We start from the raw sequence: 20,258 nt of genomic DNA on the forward strand, positions 1-20,258 counted from the left end.
TTCCCGGTAATCTCACAATTCCGATGAAAGCAATGATGCAGCGTTTCGATTTTGTGCGAAAATGTTGTTGCGTTTGAATCCCGCCGGGAACTTCGACGAGATGATGGGCTTTCGTGTGTGCTGTTCAACATCATGTGGAGAGCCAGGTTTGACAATCGACGCACATTTTTGACGATATCTAGTCAATTCATTTGCTTAGCGGATGATATGGAGTTTAGGGAAATTCAACATTTAAAAATGTTGGAAAATCCAATCTCCCATGTCTTCTACACCATCTTTAGCTTAAAAATAGCGTTCTTTGAAATTTTCAGCCTTCTAGTTGGTGTGGTGTGGGCCAAGGACGATGTAATTTTATATGAAATTATATGAAATTACTATGAAAAAAATTAAAAAATGTTCCAAACTCGTTAGTGCTGGAATGTAACTACAAAATTATCATCCCATAGTGAAAACTCATTCATCGTATTTGGACCACCTTTGAATCACCACCTAGAAAGCTGAAAATTTCATAGAATTTCGATGGATCTTATGGCTCAAAACAGATCTATGACCATATAGTGACTTTTTTTTCTATCTTATCAACGAGATTTTCAACCCTGGGCTAGATCATCTCGTGACCAACATCTTTACTTCCTTTTTGAAGGAAGCCGTTACTACAACCTTTGTGTCATAAGCAGTGAATGAAATTATCGCGGAAATGAGACGAAAATAGGCATTTTTCAAGCAACCCGACAATTCGTTGCCGCCTTTATCTGCGAGCAACATATTTCGTGAACTGCTATAATTGTTGATCATTGTACTGACGAAAAGCCAAGATCGGTCCGATCATATGCACTGATCCAACTTTATCGACTCTGAACTTATCGCGATAATTATCACAAGGTAAATTACAAAAATGATTGCCACCGACGGGATTCGAACCCATGACCATGAGCAAAAACGTTTTCAAAGCGCGCGCACCATAACCACTAGACCACGCCAGCTGAACGAAGGGGGAGAGAAATTTGGTATATAAAAGCTACATGCGGAAGCGAAAGACACTCGAAACGACGAAACAGGAGTAGAAAAGAAGGAAGCCAACTTATATCAAAAAATATCACAGGTGTTGTATTTCTAGCATAGCATAGCATAGCATAGACTGACTGTACATGTCAATGGTTGCTACTCCGTGATTGATCGGAACTGGTAAGAATTGCACTGGGATCCAAATGAATAAGGGATGGGAGTTTCCGCTTACTCTCGAAGTGCAATTTTAGCAGATCTAATATTATTGATCAATAACGGCGCCGGCCAAGTCCTTACAGTCAGTTGGGATGGGGAAGGAATGTTAGGGTGTAATGATTGTTGCTTCTAGAGACCGAGAATACCTCTGCATCTCCACAATCACCACGGGAAGGGTGTTTATTAGTGGGGGAGGAAAAGATCTGGGAGTCACCTTTGGTCGGTGATGCGATCCATGGACAAGGGGGAAATATACGACTTACATTTAAAACTAGTTTTGTATTTTTGTCTCGAGAAGTTTTTAGTAGTAGATTCAAAAAAAAACGTCAACATCTATAATATCGAACAATTCAAAAGAAGTTTTTATTAATTGCGAAAACTGAGAATTACATTATATATTTTAAATCATATGAAACAGCAATAATGCCGACACTTGTAGTGACGAACCATACATAGTTTGTTTGAAAATTACATATGAGTATTACTGTGCATTTTTGTCTCGAGATGGTAGAATTTTTAAAAAATACGTCAACATTCACAATGTCGAACATTTCAAAAGATATTTTTAATAATGTAAAAAAGAGAAAAATATATGTATATTGAAATTGTGTAAAACAAGCATAATGCCGACACTTATAGTGACGAACCAAACAAAGTTTGTTTTAATATTACACAAAAGTTACACTTTCAAGAAAAAATGTGTTATCATAAGCATGAAACGAACTCACCAGTTGGTAATCCATCCTCGACTGAACACAAATATCTCTTCGCAACACAGTGCGAACAGAAAAACTTCTTGGCGTCCCGAAAACAAACCGTTTTCACGAAGCACTATCCAGCAAGACGCGCGAAAACAGGGAAAAAAGAAGTTCTCCATCGACGAAAACACGCGCGAAACCGAGAACAAAACCTATCCGTCGACGCAACAACGATCCATCCTGCTTGGGCTTCACGGAGCACTACTCAGCAAGACGATTGAAAACAGGGGAAACAATTTTCTCCGACGACGAAAACACGCGCGAAACCGAGAACAAAACCTATCCGACGACGCAACAACGATCCATCCTGCTTGGGCTTCACGAAGCACTCAATATCACAGGTGTTGTATTTCTAAACAATATTTATTTCTTGAAGCTTTTAAAAAGTGATGTCTTATCACGATTAATTTTAGCGACGGGGTAAAACCGCCCACCCACGGGGTAAGAGCGACCACCACGATTTTCGTACACAATTTTGTGAAAAAATATATCAGTTTCCTGTGATTCATAAAAGTATAATGTTTTTTGAATTCTACATTGATTAACGTGAATATTGAATCATTTTTAGGGTTAATTGTTTCAAAAAACTTAAATGTATACTTATTATTACCTTGAAACACCCATATTTTGGAAAAACTATGCGGATTTGGCTTGTATTTTTCACAAAATTGATTTCATTTCGCTTGAACAGTTATGTACAACGTAGTTAAAACTTTAAAAATGGTTTACACAGTTAGGCTGATACAAATATTAATTTTCTTTTATGTCACCCCTCCCTTCAAAAATCCGAAAATTTTGAAGGGGAGAAAAAAAAAGATTCATCATTTCTTTGGCATCATTTAGGTTTTTTTCAATTTTTGAAGTAAAACACAAGTAAAATAATGATCCAGAGGACGTTTGGAAAAAGTTTAACAATTATCGTTAAAAATAAAAATTCGAAAAAATAACTTTTTTCATTTATATTTTTTTGTTCCTTATTTATTTTTATCCCCCCCCTCGAACCTTCCAAGTGGTCTCGGACATAAAAGAAATTTAATATTTGTATCAGCCTTATTTGATATAAATTAGGGGTGGCGGTCTTACCCCGTCAACAGTGGTCGGTTTTACCCCGCTTGCACAATTTTCACAACTATGGCCACAGCATATTTCACATTTATGTCAAAGCATGGACGGGTAATTTGTTATGTTTTTCCAAAAAAATCCCTTCCGAAATCCTTAAGTAAGCATCTGTTAAATTTAGAACAAATTCAATATCGACGAGCAGAAACTTTGTTTTTGACATTTGTTATGAAAAATTTGATTTAAATATCACACTAAATACTCCGGAATGTCAAAAATCTTGTGTTTATAGAATGTGCTTGATGAACTTTTAAGAAAATTGCCATTTTCATGCCAAACTGAAGGTGGTCCGTCTTACCCCGGCGGGCGCTTACCCCGTCTTCCCTTGATATAAATTCTCTGCTGCAGATCTCGTGAGAGCACACTCTCGCAGTGCTGGACGGGTAGGATATTATCGCACGTCTCTTTCCTCCGGAAAATCGGCTTGAGTGATAGGTTTATAATTATCGCCGTAACCGATAATTTCACTCCCTGGTCATAAGTAACTATTTTGGGAATGGGATGCGATCCCAGGTCCTCGGCGTGAGAGGCCTGTATTCTAACCACTTTACCAAGTCCGTCCCCAAGATAGGGCAAGTGACTAGTTATAACGTACCGTTTTGTCTATAATTCCGAACTTGCCTCTTCTTCTGAACACAAGACTATTTATAGCGATTTTTCAAGAAAATTACTCAGTTTTTTGAAGAATCCTTAGAGTAATTACTGAAAAAAAATCTTTGTTTACATTACTGGATCCCTAGAGTCCTTATATAAATTTCGAACAGCCCTGTCGTCCTGCTTAGTCGCGCTTAGTCGACGACTAAGAAGCTTTTCTCAGATTTTTTTTGAATTTTTCACCCGAAGTCATAGAAAAAAATGTGCAAAATCAACAACAATCTAACGCCCCATAAGATATTAATCGAAATTTCCAACCTGTACCTACCAACGCTCTGTTACCCTATTTCTTTCAGAACTTCATTGAGAACATATTACCGCCCTGTAAAAATTCAATTGAAATTTTTGAGCTGTATCAACGCCCTAGAGTAATTTCACATTATTCCACGTAGATCAAAATTGAAAACTACAAGCTGTATCAACGCCCTGGAGTAATTTTACTTTGTCCCATATAAAACCGTAGCATCCTAACGCCCTGTATGACATCAATTAAAAATTCATGCTTATCAACGTCGAAGAGTAACTTGACCTCCCTCATGTAGACCAAGTGCATCCTTACGCCCATCTTTACACCCCACATCACTTGAATATTTTAAACATTATCAACGCCCTGGAGTAACTTGGACTCGTGCCATGTAAATCAGCTGCATCTTAACGCCCTGTGGGACAAATGTCAAGATGTACAAACGCCCTTGACTTATTTGACCTTGTCTCACGTAGATCAGCTGTACCTCAATGACCTGCATCGATTGAAAGCTACAATCTTTTGACGCCCTAGAGTGATTTGAACTTGTCTCATATAGATTAGCAACATCTTAACGTACAGGGCTGTAGGACATTATTTAAAAATTTCAAGTTGTTTAAATGCCCTAGACTAATTTAACCTCATCCCAAGTAAATCAAGTGCATCTTGACGCCCTGTGTGACCTCAATAGAAACTCCAAGCACTATCAACGCCCTGGAGTGATTTTACCTAATCCTATGTCGATCAAATACATCTCATCGCCCTGTAGGACATCCATTGAAAATTCAAGCTTTATCAACGTCCTGGAGTAATGTGACCTCATTTTACGTAGACCAAGTGCATCTTTACGCCCTGTAGGACATCAATTGAATATTCAACGCCCTGGAGTGAATTGACCTTGTCACATTTAAATAAGCTGCATTTTAACGCCCTGTGGGACAAATGTTAAGATGTATAAACGCCCTTTACTTATTTGACCTTGTCTTACGACGATCAGGTGCACCTCAATGCCCTGTATCGATTGAAAATTCTAATCTGTATTGACGCCCTGGAGTAATTCGACCTTGTCTCAAGTAGATCTTAGATAAGGCAGCATCCATTTATTACGTAACGCCAAAATTGGCCATTTCTGGACCCCCTCCCCCCCGTCCGTAACGCTTTTTGTATGAAAAATTTAAAATTTTTGTATGAGCCGTAACGCTTGAGCTTACTCCCCCCCTCCCCCTAGAGCGTTACGTAATTTGTGGATGCCGCCTAAGGTGCACATTAACGCCCTGTAGGACATCAATTGATAACTCCATGCAGTATCAACGTCCTGGAGTAATTTGGACTCGTGTCATGTAATCAATTCATATTAACGCCCTGTTCGATATCTATTTTCCTTGTCTTACGACCTTGTCCAAAGACCTTATCTTACGTAAATCAGGTGCAACCTGATGCCCTGTATCCATTGAAAATTCCAAGCTGTATCAATGCCCTGGAGTAATTTGAGCTAATTTTATGTAGATCAGGTACATCGCAACGCCCTGTAGGACATCAATTAAAAATTCCAAGCTTTTGCAACGCCCTGGAGTAATTTGGCCTTATTTCACATAGTTCAGAAACATCTTAACATTTTGTATAACATCAATCGACTAAGGTATATCAATGGTCTGAAGTAATTTTATTTATTCCATATAGATCTTTGCAAGATCTGGAGGATATTTACGCCCTGTTTAAAATCAATAGAAATTTCTTAGTAGTATCAACGCCCTGGAGTAATTTTATTTTATCCATTGAAGATCAGGTGCATTTCAACGCTCTGATTGATGTCATCGAAATTGTCAAAATATATCAACGCCGTGGATTAATTTATTCCTTTCTCACGTATATCTTAACGTCCTATATGCCATTAATTGGAAATTCTAGCCTGTTCAACGTCCTGGAATATTTCAAGCTTATCTTATGTAGTTCAGGTGCATCTTAACGCCCTTTAGAACATTAATTGAAAATTCCAAACTGTATTACCGCCCTGGAGTAATTTGACCTTATTCTCTGTAGAGAGTTTCGTATGCGCTAGTTACAATGTATTATTGGTGAGTTCTTTCCGTTTTATAGGGCTCATTCATTTATTTCATAACGCTAAAATTGACCATTTTGGACACCCAACCACGCACACCCAGCTTTTTGTGTGAACATTATTCAATTTTTGTATGGGCCGTAACATCCTTAGGACACCCACCCACCCCCTCAAGCGCTATGATATTTGTGAATGGACCCACACGTTGTTTATAATATCTATATTTTGTCTCATATTATATTTCCATACTATTTGTCAAACGATTTTGCTACTTTTCCTCGAATGTCGCTTCTGCGAATGACAGTTCCCCGAATAATCCTTTTCCTCGAATCCCATTTTTCCGAATGACCTGTCACTTCGAGAAGTGATGCAGTTCATGAAGGTGCAAGAATAGTTCTCAGTGACAGAGTGCTACCAGATGACTGGTCCGTTCATTAGTGATGGAAAGTGGCGATAGTTCTTCTGAACTGGAACAAAAACAAAACCAAACGCTCCCGAGCGTCAGAGCGCTGCTTTACTCGCATCTATCGTGCACCCGAGTAACCGAAGCTAAAAGTGATTCGCGAACGTGTTCGGAGCTGTTCAGAGTCATATTGTGCTTTTGGGAAAAATGCTACTTCCCCTTCGAGATTTATGATTTCAAAGGGTTTTTGACTACAATCTAGTAGTTTATTGTCGATTTGATGAAAAAAGTTTGAAAAAAAAAAGTTTCAAGAATTAATGTCGATTTGATGGTTATACAATTAATTTGCCTGTCAAAACCATAATAAATCACACCTTGCTCGGTTACTCGCGAGTAAACGTTCCCGAGCTTGTTGCTACTTCTTTTGACATGTTCTCCCGAGAAGACGGGTGCGGACTTACTCATACCTTGCCAGTTCCCGAATCTGTGATTCTTGTTATGCGTTGGTATACACTCGTGAACTGCTTCGTGATGCGAACTTTTCCAGCACTGCTGTTCATTACTCTGAAATGTAGGAAGTTGTGAAACGGGATATTCGGGGAACAGACATTCAAGGGACTGACGTTCGAGGAAACGACATTTGGGGAATCAATATGTAGGGCAAAGTAGCACAATCCCTTAATAAAATGGGCTGTATGCGCTTAATTAAATGCGCTGTATCCCAAATATTCGGTATTATTAAAGAAATTGTTGGTTAAATTATCTTGAGAGATCCTTCGATAACAGCACGTGATTATTAAGAGGCCCAAGACCACTCTCGAAGTTTGATGAAATATGTTGTTAATGTTTAAAGCTGAAAAAAAAAATTCAACTTATATGTTCTTAAGATAGTCAGTTCATACCCTTGTTTATTTTGGACCCATAATTTTCAAGTGAACTTTCATAATCAAGTATGCAAAAAGAGCAGCATTTTCGTGTTATTAAATGTCATAAAATTCTGTAATTGATACTTGACAATTCCAAGATTCACAAATATATCCAACGTAAAACTACAAAAGATAAAACCATAGCGAAATATATTGAAATCCAGAGCAATTGTTGACTTTTTTCATTTTGATATCACTTCAAGAGCGATATTTTATTTTAATTTAAACCAGCCGTAGCGGTAAACGCGCAGCTATTCAGCAAGACCAAGCTGAGGGTCGTGGGTTCGAATACCACCGGTCGAGAATCTTTTCGGGTTGGAAATTTTCACGACTTCCCAGGGCATAGAGTATCTTCGTACCTGCCACACGATATACGCATGCCAAAAATGGTCATTGGCACAGTAAGCTCTCAGTTAATTACTGTGGAAGTGGTCATAAGAACACTAAGCTGAGAAGCAGGTTCTGTCCCAGTGAGGACGTAATGCCAGAAAGAAGATTTGATTGAAAATTGAACACCTCTTCTTACAGTTAAAAAAAGTTCGAACGTTCTAGATGTCCTGCTTTAAGAAAACTCAAAAAAAGTCTTTGTTAACTTAATTATTTGATTTATTTTTTTAAAGAAAAAAATATAATATTTTTCTATATGTATGTATAATATATGAATACTTCACGTTCAAATAAAATCAATCATTTGAAACATTGAATATTAAGTATTAATTTATCAATGCTTAACTTTAAAACTTTTCTTTGCTTCCTAATCAAATTTTCTTAGTCTGACAGGACTGAGAATACGCATAATATTTCGTGAAAAATGTTTCAAGTTATGGTTGAGTAATTATCGCTGAAATGTGATTACCATTGGCATACATAATTAGAATTACAGTTTGTGTCGTATTTCGGTTCAATTTTATAAAACTAGAGGAGAAGCGTTTGGTTAATTAAAATTGCGAAGCGAATGAACTGGCTAATCAAGTTTAAACCCTCATAAATAAAACATAAAAAAATAACTCAAAATGCTGAACCCTAGGCTTGACAATTTGCAAAAAGCTCAGTTTTTTGAAAAAAAAAATCCTTGTATTTCACGTATCTTTCTTCTCATATATTCCTTGAAACACAAAGCAATCTTAGGGGCATTTCGAATTCGACTCCATTTTGAATTTTATCAGAAAAACGTGTTTCACCGTTAGCGCTTCGTTTTTAATTCTGATATAAGCATCAAAAAGCTTATAAAAAACTGAGTTTGAGCAGCTGCATAAACTGTCCAATAATATTAACCGAATGAACGAATTTCTGATTAAATCCAAACATCATATTTTGTACAAGGCCATTTCGTTCTTAGTCAATTCATCAAACAAAAAGAAATACAAGAAAGTCAAGTAATAAAAAATATCATACTATTCAGTTGTATTGTCAAAATTATGCTTTTGACTTTTGACTATCGCATCAATTTGCTGAACTTTTTCACAATTTTGTTTAAAAAGCGAAATGCAATAACAATATATTGTTTTAAAAGCAAAATGCCGAACATAAGAAAAAAAAAATTGAGGCAGACACAAAAACGTGTTCAAATAAACGGTTCGATAAGGTTTTTGGATTTGCACTCGATGATCCGTTTTACATTGAGTGATAGGTTCTAAAAGACTGAGTTTATTTCATGGATTGAGATTAATTTTAAAGTGCACATCGTAATAGTCTTAGTTGTTAGACTCTAATAAATAGTCACAGGCATTGTTATGGTAGTTTCAATTGGTACAAGGAGTAAATAATTTTCTATTTTTACATTAACAAATTTATCAACTGAATCATTTTAAGTCCATGTACTTGATATCTTCATTCCATATATTAATAGAAATGGAATACAAACTAAATACGTGCAAAAGCATAATAGTTCTCATTTGCTAGGAATGTATATTGAAGTATTTGTGATATTTGTAATTTTTATATATTAAATGTTGCTAAGGGTTTTTGGATTTCCGTTTATGATCTGTACAGACTAAAAGTCGAAAACCCATAGCAAATATAACCTCCTTCATAGTTGATCCCTACATACTAAAATATGTGTGATATTTCTTATGAGAAAACATCAAAACGCCTGGAAACAGAAGCGCCCTCTGGGATAAAGTAACGCCCCCCTCAAAAAGGGACGACCAAGAAGCTCAAATTTTACGACGACAGGGCTGATTTCGAATCTCTATATATTTCAGATTAAATATCAGACAAGATTACATAAAAAATCTTTCGGAGGAATTCTTGAAGGAATGTCAGGGTTTTTTTATTTGAGCAGTATCAAGTATCAGGTACCAGAAGGCCGGCTCCAAAGGCACGTACCCCACCAGTTGGGAGATTTGTGCCATCGCCATATTTGAGCCTATTTCATCATCTACCCGATGGGAGAGGTAAGGGAAGGGAATAATGGGAGAAAAAAGAAGTGGGGTCCTTTGAAGATGGAAGATCGCATAAGCGAAATGAGAGCATGTAGCTCTATACCACAATGGATTCGAACAAGAAGGGCCCTAAACAGCTCATTACCATATCGGGTTAAGAATAACAGAATGTCCTGAAGATTCAGGCTTCTGAATTCAACTTCAATTAATAAGTGTTTACCAAGTAATTGGAATCGCATTTGCGCAGAAACTGGACAGTTACATATCAGGTGATATGAAGTTCCATAATCGGAGTCTCAACTATCACACACAAACGAGTCAGCACGCTGTATATTTGCCATGTGATAGTTGAGTCGGCAGTAGCCTGTCAACGCTCTGACCAAGAGACTGCAATTCTGCTGTGACAGATTTGATAAATACTTCGCCACCCTTGAAGATGGCTCAGTAATGTACAATTTTGTTTGAGGACACGACTCCAAACTATTCCAATATTGCATGTGCTGAGTTGCTGCCCAAGAGTTTATCTGAAGTTTCACCCAGCACTTCGAAATTGGAACAGCAGACTCAGGGCCAATGAAGTCATGCGATGCTCCATCGCGAGCTAACTCATCAGCCAATTCATTTCCAGCGATAGAAGAATGGCCAGGTACCCATACAAGGTTTACAGAGTTGACTGAATTCAGTTCTTCAATTTGAGTTCGACATGCGATAACAAGCTTCGACCTTGAGTTGGCTGAAGCAAGAGCTTTTCTAGCAGCCTGACTATCTGAACAGAAGTATATGACTTTACCCATTACTCGCTGTTGAAGTGCTGATTGCATTCCACACATAAGAGCAAATATTTCCGCCTGAAAAACGGTGCAGTTTCTACCAAGTGAGTAAAACTAATTCAGCCTAAGCTCACGAGAATATAACCCAGCACCAGCTCTACCTTCAAGAAGGGAGCCATCAGTTTAACATACTATATTGTTTGACATACTTCTTTCCAAATAGCCATACGTCCACTCTTCCCGTGAAGGAATTTGTGCGGTAAATGTTTTGTAAGGAAAGTGACAAGCAATTGTGAGATATTTTGGAGCAAGGACATTTTTGTCCGGATTCACCAAAAGTGGAAACAACGAAGGGGGCATCCACAAACACTCAATTTTCGAATCGCTGCTTGACGCAATGTCGAGAAGAGATGTCGGTTTTTGAGCATTTGATGAATCCAATTGGTAATCATTGTAGGTAGCCCATGGTTCCGTGCAGCTTCCAATATGGCATCAAAGGCAAGAAAACACCCAAGCAGGATTGCTTCTGACCAAATGCTTCCTCAATATCGTATACAACTTTGTGTAGAAGAGTCATTTTATATGGCAAATTTTGTACTAGGATTTACTCTAGAGATCACCTTGAATTTCTTACAGATTTCTTGGGAGATTCCTTCATGAATTCATTCAAATATTCTTCCAGGAATTCCTTAAGAAATTCTCCCAAATTTCCTACAAAGATTTCTTAAGGAATTCCTGCACGAATAATTCAGGGATTCCTTCAGAAATTATTCAAAAGATTTTGACAGGCATTCCTCTAGCAATTTATCAGTTATTTTCCAGAAATTCCTTTTAGTACCACTAGGAATTTTTCTAATGTTTATTTTAGAATTTTTCCAGTAATTCTCAAAGAATTATTATTAAAATGTCTCCAGGCTTTTTATGGATGGCTTCAATATCGTGTCGAGTTTTTTTTTCTAGAAATTCCTACAGAAAATCTTTAAGAGATGCAAAGTTAAATTTTTAGAGGTTTTATAAAAAAAAAAACAATAATGCCTCGAATATTCCTATAGACATTTCTCAAGAAATTCTTCCAGAAATTTATGAAAGAGTCCTTGGGGAGTTCCTAGAGAAATTTCTGAAAGAATCCTTTGACAATTCCTGAAGATGTTTTCAAAGAATTCCTGGGATGTTTTTGCAAGAACATCTGGAGATTTTTTGAAGGAATCCCTTGAGAATTGCTGAAGAACGTCCTGAAAAACTCCTGAGTTGAGAACCCTGGAGAATTTTTGGAGAAATTTATGTTAATTCCTTCCCCAATTTACTGGAAAATACATAAAGAAATCTCAGGGACATTCCTGGAATCATTTCTGAAGCATTCCTCTGCAGTTCCTGGAGAATTCTTGAAGAAATTTCTGGAGGAATCCAGCAAGAGTTCCTAAAGGAATCGTAGAGGAATCCCTGGAAAATTCTCGGAGGAATCCCTGGATGAATCACAAAGGAATTCCTGGATTAATCCCAGATGAATCCCTAAAGGAACCCCGGAGAAATCCCTGGAGGCTTCCCGGTGGAACCCCTGAAGGAATCCTGGAGGAATCTCTGAAGGAATCCAGGAGAAATTCCTAAAGGAATGCAGCAGGATTTTCTGGAGAAATCCCGGAGGAGTTTTTTGAAAAATCCCTGGAGGAATCCCGGGAGAATTCCTGAAGGAATCCCGAAGGAATTCCTGTAGGAAAAAAAAAAATACTGGAGTAATTTCTAGGGATCTTTTTTAACAATCCATGGAAAAATCTTAGAGAAATCATGGGGAATCCCTGGAGACATCCCTGGTGAATCCTTGAAGGATTCCCTGGGACAATACTGAAAGAATCTTTGAAGCATTTGTCTGAAGTTCCTGGGGAATTTCCGGAGGAATTTCTGAGTCCTTGGGGAGATCATGAAGGAATTTCTGAAAGATCTCTTGAAAAATTCCTGGAGCAATTCGTGGTGGTGTTTTTTTGTTAGGAGTTGCTGGGATATTTTTGGAAGAATATCTTGAAAATTTCTGATGGAATCCGAATTCTGGAAGAGAATATCTGGGGAATATCTGGAGAAATGTATGGTAATTCTTCCACCAATTGTCCGGAGAATTCATGAAGAAATCTCTGGTACATTCCAAGAATAATTTCCAGGAAGCATCTCTCTGCAGTTTCTGGGGAATTCTTAAAGAAATTTTTGAAGAGAACCCTGGTGGAATCTCTGGGGAATTTTTGTAATATCCCTGGGGAATTCCTGGATAAACCATGGAAGAATTCCTTTGGGAATCTCTAAGAAAATCCTGGAGTAATCTCTGAGGAACTCTGGACATTTTCCGGAGTAATCATTAATAAGTCTCGAGCACTTGCATATTTTTGTAGGAATACCAGGGATTGAATCCTGAGAAAATTGAGAGAACCGCTCACGTATCGCTCTCTGTAACTATCATAACATGCTGCACATTATGAGAGACTGTTTATCGTATACTGCTACAACTTTGATCAGATTGGGGGGATAGTAGTGTATGATATAACCCCTCTAAACATGCTCCAAGCCTGGGGGACACTATTGCTATTGGAAGTTCGTGGATTGTTTATCGTGCTAGTAAAGAAAAACACCTATCCCCAACGGTAAACAAGCGAGTAAAATGGGTTTTATCATCGCTCTCTCTTTGGGGCTCTCGCTCACTGCTTCCATTTATCAGACTCGTTACACCTTGCGATACAATGACGATCGTGGACCGCAACAGATGGGATGTTTTTCTTTGCTTGCTTTTATCGTGCTTCATACTCAAATGAGAGCGAATTCTGCAAAGCCTGAGGAATACATAAATAGTTCCTAAGGACATTACTGGAAAACTCCAGTGAAAACCATTGAAAAATTCCAGTAGGCGGAATCCGTTGGAAATTCCCAGGGAGTCCCTGCAAAATTCTTGGAGAAATCCCTTTTAAGGCCAGGAATAGGAATCTAAGATGAATTCCTGGGAAGTTCTTGGAGAATTATCTGTAGGAATCCTATATGAATCTGTAGAGAATTGTTTAAGCCATTTCCAAACTATCGAAAGGTATTTCATCAGAACTCTCGGAACCATCATCGTAGAATTTTATGGAGGAGTACCTGGATAAGTTCCTGTAGTGAATCCTTAAGATATTTTTAAGGAATACCTGCAAAACATCTGGAGGAAATTCTGAAAAAAATTCTTGGGGCACTTTTTGAGAGAAAGCCTAGGAGGAATCTGTAGAGGAGTTTACAAATGAATTTCATGTGGAACACCAGTGCAATCATTGGGGAATATTTGGGTGAATACCTGAAGAAATGCTGGAATAACTTCCTGGAGGTTTTTCTTCTTTCAGGCAAATTTCACAAGCCTTATGAAACTAGATATGATTGCTTTATTAATCTTCAATACAATAAAATTGTGAACAAACATCGACTTTTGCAAAAGATTGTAAATACTCAAAAATTCCACTAAAATAACCTTAACACCATATTGCAGGACAATCCGATGGACTGAACGTAGTCAAGAAAACCTTTTCAACAAACTCAACAGAATCCCTCGACCAACTTCATATTACCACCGAGAACTATCTATATTACAATTTTATTCCTGTGTAACTCGAGGCCGGATTCACTTTTCACTGCTCACCATTAGACATTTTAGGAACTTTTTGCTATCCTTGCTGCTCATTCCCTGGAGAAGATGCTTCGTCGAACGTTGGACGCAGAACGGAGACCAATATAGAATATTTTGGGTTTTCAAGTCAGCAAACACTTTTCCGCGGCCCTTTCCAGATGAGTCACTTGCAACTGAAACTGAACATATTTTCGATTACTTCTATTTCATTTAATAAGCTCACTTAATTAACTAATTTTCATCAATTCTATAATGATTCGACACTACATTGTCGAAGGAAGATTGTTTTTCTTGGAAAATCACTATCGTGGCGGCAAAAACACCAGACATAAAAATAACATTAGTCGAAATTATTCATCCATTCACCATCCCGAACAGGGATCACTCTGAATACGGCAAAGTAATGTTGGTGCAACAAGATTTGGCAGTTTGTCAAGCGGTTGTAGTAACAAACGAAAATCAAACCACTCTTTGTATAACTTGGGGACGGAGTCAATGTTAGAAACCGTCTGACCGTGTGTGGGGTGCATAACGGATGGATCGCAGGCAGCTTCACACTTGGCTAAGCAAACCCCAATACACTCACAGCATGCAATAGAACTCCTCGTCATTGTTTGCCCTTTTCGTCGATACAATTCATTATCAACTAAACCAGTAAAAGTACAAGAACAGAGTTCAATTGTTAAAACTTATTTTCTACACTAAAAGTAAGAATTTATTATTACTTATAACTATAATTTGTTAATAATATTAATTAATGTGGGGATTAAATTTAAGTAAAATAGCTATTTCCTTAGCCTTCCTTAGCCGAGTGGTTTGAGTCCCCGGCTACAAAAGCAAAGCCATGCTGAAGGTGTCTGGGTTCGATTCCCGGTTGGTCCAGGACCTTTATTAATGGAAATTTCCTTGACTTCCCTGGGCATAGAGTATCCATAGCACCTGCCACACGATATACGAATGCGAAAATGGCAACTTAGGCAAAGAAAGCTCTTGTTAATAAGTGTGGAAGTGCTCATAAGAACACTAAGCTGAGATGCTGGCCCTGTCCCCAGAGTTGCTTAATATCAATCATATCAGTTGATGGCTGATGGTCTGAAACTATCAATATCACTTGCGAGCTATCAATATCACTTTGATTTGACAACCAACAGCAGTGATGCGACATCGCACTCTAGATCAAAATCACTGCAGAATGAGTGATCACGTGGTCATTATCCATGCTATTAATGTTTTTTTAGTGACCAACACATAGTTTCAATCTATCTGCAACACTGTCGAAAATATCGTACTGATAAATTACCATTTTATCTGCTTAATTTAAAGCTAAACTTAACCCATCAGTGATATCCATAGTCTAGTAGACAGCATGATGTTGATGTGATATGGAATGATCCGATTTGTATCGCAGTCGGCCTGTACAAATCAGCAAATTTTAAGCATTGATAGTGACATCGAGCAACTCTGCCTGTCCCAGTGCGGACGTTAATGCCAAGAAGAAGAAGCTATTTCTAAGAAACAATAATAGCTAAATAATAGCTTATTCAGCTAAATTACTATTTATACAGCTTCTTTTGAGCCGAATTAACTGTTATTCAGTAACCAATGTTACCTGGGTTGTTCGGCACTCAAATGTGTGATACAACTATTGATAGCTTCAAGCTAATTTTCGAGCAAAAATCGAATTTGCTTCGGAGAATCTGAATAGTTCAGGAACAGTCATGTTTGTAGAAGATATAAAACTTGCACTTCAATCAACTGCTCAGTTTTTTTCATAAATTTTTACCTCAACTGGTCAGACTGCTTCACTTTACCCCCGCATCATGATCGACTTTAAAAAAGTGCTGCGTCGGCCAAAAAATCGCTGTGCGTGAGTATTCTAGTCCTTGAGGCGCCTTCAAAAGCGTATCTCTCGAGAGTGCCTTAGGTAGGTACCTACCGCACGCATTCGATAACAAAGCACAACTAAATTGCGGCATGCTGGTGGATCGAGATATTCTACGTACCTATCCACTGCTTTTGGGGTTTTGTTGAAAGTGCTGTAGCAGCTATATAGACGTTTGGGGATGACGGTGGCAAAGCACATGGGAAACATATCCATTGCGTGCCGAGTAGGTAGAAAGAATTTGCATCCCACAACCCGTTGCCCCAGGGTTGCGACAAGTATCACAATAGCTTTGGTGCAGGTGCTTGATGTATCAGGGGCGTTGTACGGTAATTCAACAACCATCTTCTAAGTACCAACCACTAAAAAAGGTTACTCCTGTTCAGGGTGTCCCAGAAAAATCACTTTTTGAAACGTCGTGATTCTCAACTCAAGAATGAAAAGTATTTTTTAGTATTTTTTGTAGATTACATCGACTTTAATTTGTTTAAAGGTTCCGTCAGACCGATTAAGTGAATATCAGTTAAAGTAGATCTAGTAAATTTGAATGAAAATAATCAAATGCTGACGTTAAGTGCAATGTTTTCAAAAACTTTTATTTCTTATAATATTTACCTTATATTTCTATGAGTTTTTTTTGGCATTCATGTGGTGATAGCTTTAACCTTCCGGTCGTCGCGTGGTTGACCACCGTCAGAACCACCACGCTGCTGTTGTGATCGAAAAGCGGGGTTTTTTCATCAGTGTTGTACAAAATACAACAGCGCGACGACTGAAGTGTTAAAAAAATCATTTTCCATCCAATTTCAATTCTATGGTTGCGCACCATGATGTTCTAAATTGATTTATTTTTTCTGGGACACCCTACTCCTCGTACTCACATGAGCACCAAAAACACGTCCGGAATGAGTCTGTGCTACTCTACACCCTTGGAAAGATTAATGCTCGGTGGAAAATTCAACAGAGCAATGCTATCAACGGCATAAGTGGTTTCTCGTTTGCAACATAACTCACATAAACAAGCAAAAGAAATCTAATTTTTCCGCAATTTGGTATCCAGCCCCAGTTTCGCTTCCAACCCAACCCAGCCCAACACACGCATCGGGCTGTCGTCTTCATCCCACACTTGACATGCGTCGCCATAGGAGTCCCAGGGAAGGACACGGCGAAGTGAGGGCAAGCGACGCAGATCGTACGGGATGATAGAAAGGTTTTCTTCACTCACGTACCGGGGAGTTGTTTTTCTCGGGATTTTTCTCATTTCGCTATGAATACTTGGCGAGTCCTCTTCAAACGGATACGACTTCATCCCCGTGCCGGTATACGGGAAGAGATTTGTGTGAAGGGTTGATGTATCTATCATGACCAGGCTACAGAACCAATTATAGCAGTAGAAGAAACAAAGAGAGATTTATGTTATTGTTTCACTATAAAGGCTAATAGTTATTGGAATGAGAAACGCCACTAAAATCTGATTCTTATCCATACTGTTGCAACCATCATTGGACCACCTACCCTACAGCGAAGCACTTGATTGGAATTTGTTGCTTGGGTAGGGAAAAATTAACTTCTCATGAATCCTTCGTTCAAAATCTCGACTAAATCATACGGCTCTCGTTTTTTTTAGAAATGCGTACTTTATTATCCTTAATCCAGTTTCCTCCCCGTACCACGCTGAGGAAAAAACTTGCCGAGGTTAGCCGGGATTGGTTTTCTGTATTATTGCAAGCATACGGAAGCTCGGGTATTGAGAAGCATAAGCAATGAGCTTGGCAGTTTGCTTTCACTCGCATTTCGCAAAACAAAACATGCATAGAAAGAGCATTGTGATGAGCTATGTTTGTGAATGCTATGCTGATGACAACGTTGATGGGTGTCTGTTAAGTCATTGGAAAAGTTTCCAGTTTTTTGTCCTGTCGTCTGCAGCAGAATGTACTACTGGATAAGGATTTGTTGAAACATGTTTCAATAATAGAGCTCATATTAGTTTTTTGTACTCACTAGACTAAAAGGCCTTGTTCAACAAACATATTCCATTTTGGGATATTTTCTTCATGTTCACGTTTGTTAATTTCAAATGAGAATAGGGTGATGTGCCTGTATTCATCGTATTAAGCATTGATCAGTGAGAACCTGCAATTTTCCCAGTATTGCAGTGAATAATGCTAATACAAACCGATGCCAAACAATTCTTTCTCAAAACGGCTTTCGCATTGTTTAGTAAGATTTTGATAAATCTTGGTCATCTTTTTGGAAATAATGCAATGAAATTGCATCTTGCCGTATTCTCATTTCGTCGTATCGTTTTCATTTCTGTCGCAATCAGTTTTCAGGTTCGTCTCACAACTAACGGCTCACTGTGATATAGTGAGTGGTCAAAATACAACATATCAACTCTATAATAAAATGCATTATTTGAATAAATAGATCTACGGGCATCTCCCTCCATTCCTTCAGCATGATAAAATATAATAGTTTTCTTTGAAATTCATTGTACGCCATCAACATTTAGCCCAAACATATAAGTACATTTCCTTTTGACCGAACAATCATGACAGCTGCTCACAGTGCAGCAAAAACAACACAATCAGAGGAACCGTTTTCTACGCCGAGCATCGCGCTCATGCTTTTTTTTCAGTACGACGGAATGAATTTTGTTAACATTCTCATTTATACGCGGTCGTTGAGGAAATTTAATAAAATTTCGTAAATTATAGAAGATTTACGGCGTGTGATTGGAAAGAAATCCGTCAGTAAAGAAGTACCTACGAAGGTTTTTCTTAGTGAAAATAAGTACTCGGCAAAGTAAGTCACACAGAGAGGCGGGAAGAAACTTGTATCGTAAAGTGGTGTAACTCAGTCGGTCGCTAAGCATTTCTCTCAAATCGTGTTTGTCCATGCGATTTCGGTGGAAAAGTGCAAAGTGGATAATTTAACTGAAGTTATTTATTGAAATACAGTAGTTTTATTGCATTTTGGTGTACAATTGTACGAACCATAACAGCTTTCACAAAATTACACTTGGAAAATTAATCTATGTTGCAGGTAAGTTAGAAAATCCTCCGTAGTGGAACATTTTAAGTGTGACACGACGAACAATAGCGCTTACAACGAATCAGAACGAAACCTTAGGAGAAATTCTTGGACCACGATAACAATAAAGATCATCTGATAGGACCCACACAGTGTAGTTGCTGCTCCATGAATAATCACGATAGTGATATTGCACAGAGAAGCACTTAGTAGTGATGAAAAGTGGGGAACATGTTTGCTGAACCGGAACCAAAACAAAACAAAATGTCATGTGTCATGTTCGTTGAATACTGTGAATACTGTCCGCTAGCCAACATTGATTTTCCTCGAAATTTACGTAAAATATGCAAAGTGCATTCCCAGAATCCTCAAAAATCTAACAATAGATCTATATGTGACTGCATCGTTTTAGGAAGTGCCAAATATCGTCACACTGCTAACTTTTAGCCGTATGCCAATTGATCAACGGACCATGATGAGCTTGTACGATCACTAATCTGTCGTTCGACTGGTCACGTTGCCATATGTGATAATCAGTTAGATTCAGTTAGATTGATGGCAAATGTCATGGGCACAACAATGTTGATGAAAGTATCGGGGTTGTTGGACGTGGGAAACAACATTCAGAGCTGTAGGTGCATACATCTTGAATCGGCGATAAGTTATATCATTGAAGCAGCTTGTATGGCAATTGCTATCTAATTTTAATGATTATATTGTGTATCAATAAAAAAACACAGTAAACAAATTGAGAAACTATAGTTTTCGACTATAAAAAAAAGTAAAACAAATTGTATCAGAGCAGTTATTGTACCGATCGTCATGCTTTCCTGCGCTTCTCTAAACCTTCCATGAAAGTCAAGGACACTGTGTACAACGATTTGGCTGCACAGACTGTAATTTAACACAAGCCAATGTACAAGTATGTACCAATGGCATGACCGAGCCCACATAGTTACGGACCGCCAACAGTAATGGATCACTTTGGTGTACAACATTGGATAACTCTAAACATACACGTTGACATTTGTGTAAAGTCGTACTAATTATCTTCTATCATTTGTAATGTAAAGCATAACATCCAACCGCAAAAAATGGTGTTGTTAACAAATGTTGAGACGGTCTTACAATGCTATAAAATATCGTCTTCTGTAAGAAGTTTCATAAGCTCCTACAG

The 20,258-nt window shown here is 38.0% G+C and overlaps 1 protein-coding gene across 1 annotated transcript in view; it reads right to left on the reverse strand.

Moving 5' to 3' along the window:
• Nucleotides 1–20,258, reverse strand: part of LOC5578284 (pikachurin) — a 783,038-nt gene that overhangs the window by 273,394 nt on the left and 489,386 nt on the right. The window lies entirely within an intron of this gene.

Source organism: Aedes aegypti, chromosome 2 (genome assembly GCF_002204515.2).
Source record: "Aedes aegypti strain LVP_AGWG chromosome 2, AaegL5.0 Primary Assembly, whole genome shotgun sequence".
In the NCBI taxonomy this organism is placed as follows: Eukaryota; Metazoa; Arthropoda; class Insecta; order Diptera; family Culicidae; genus Aedes; species Aedes aegypti.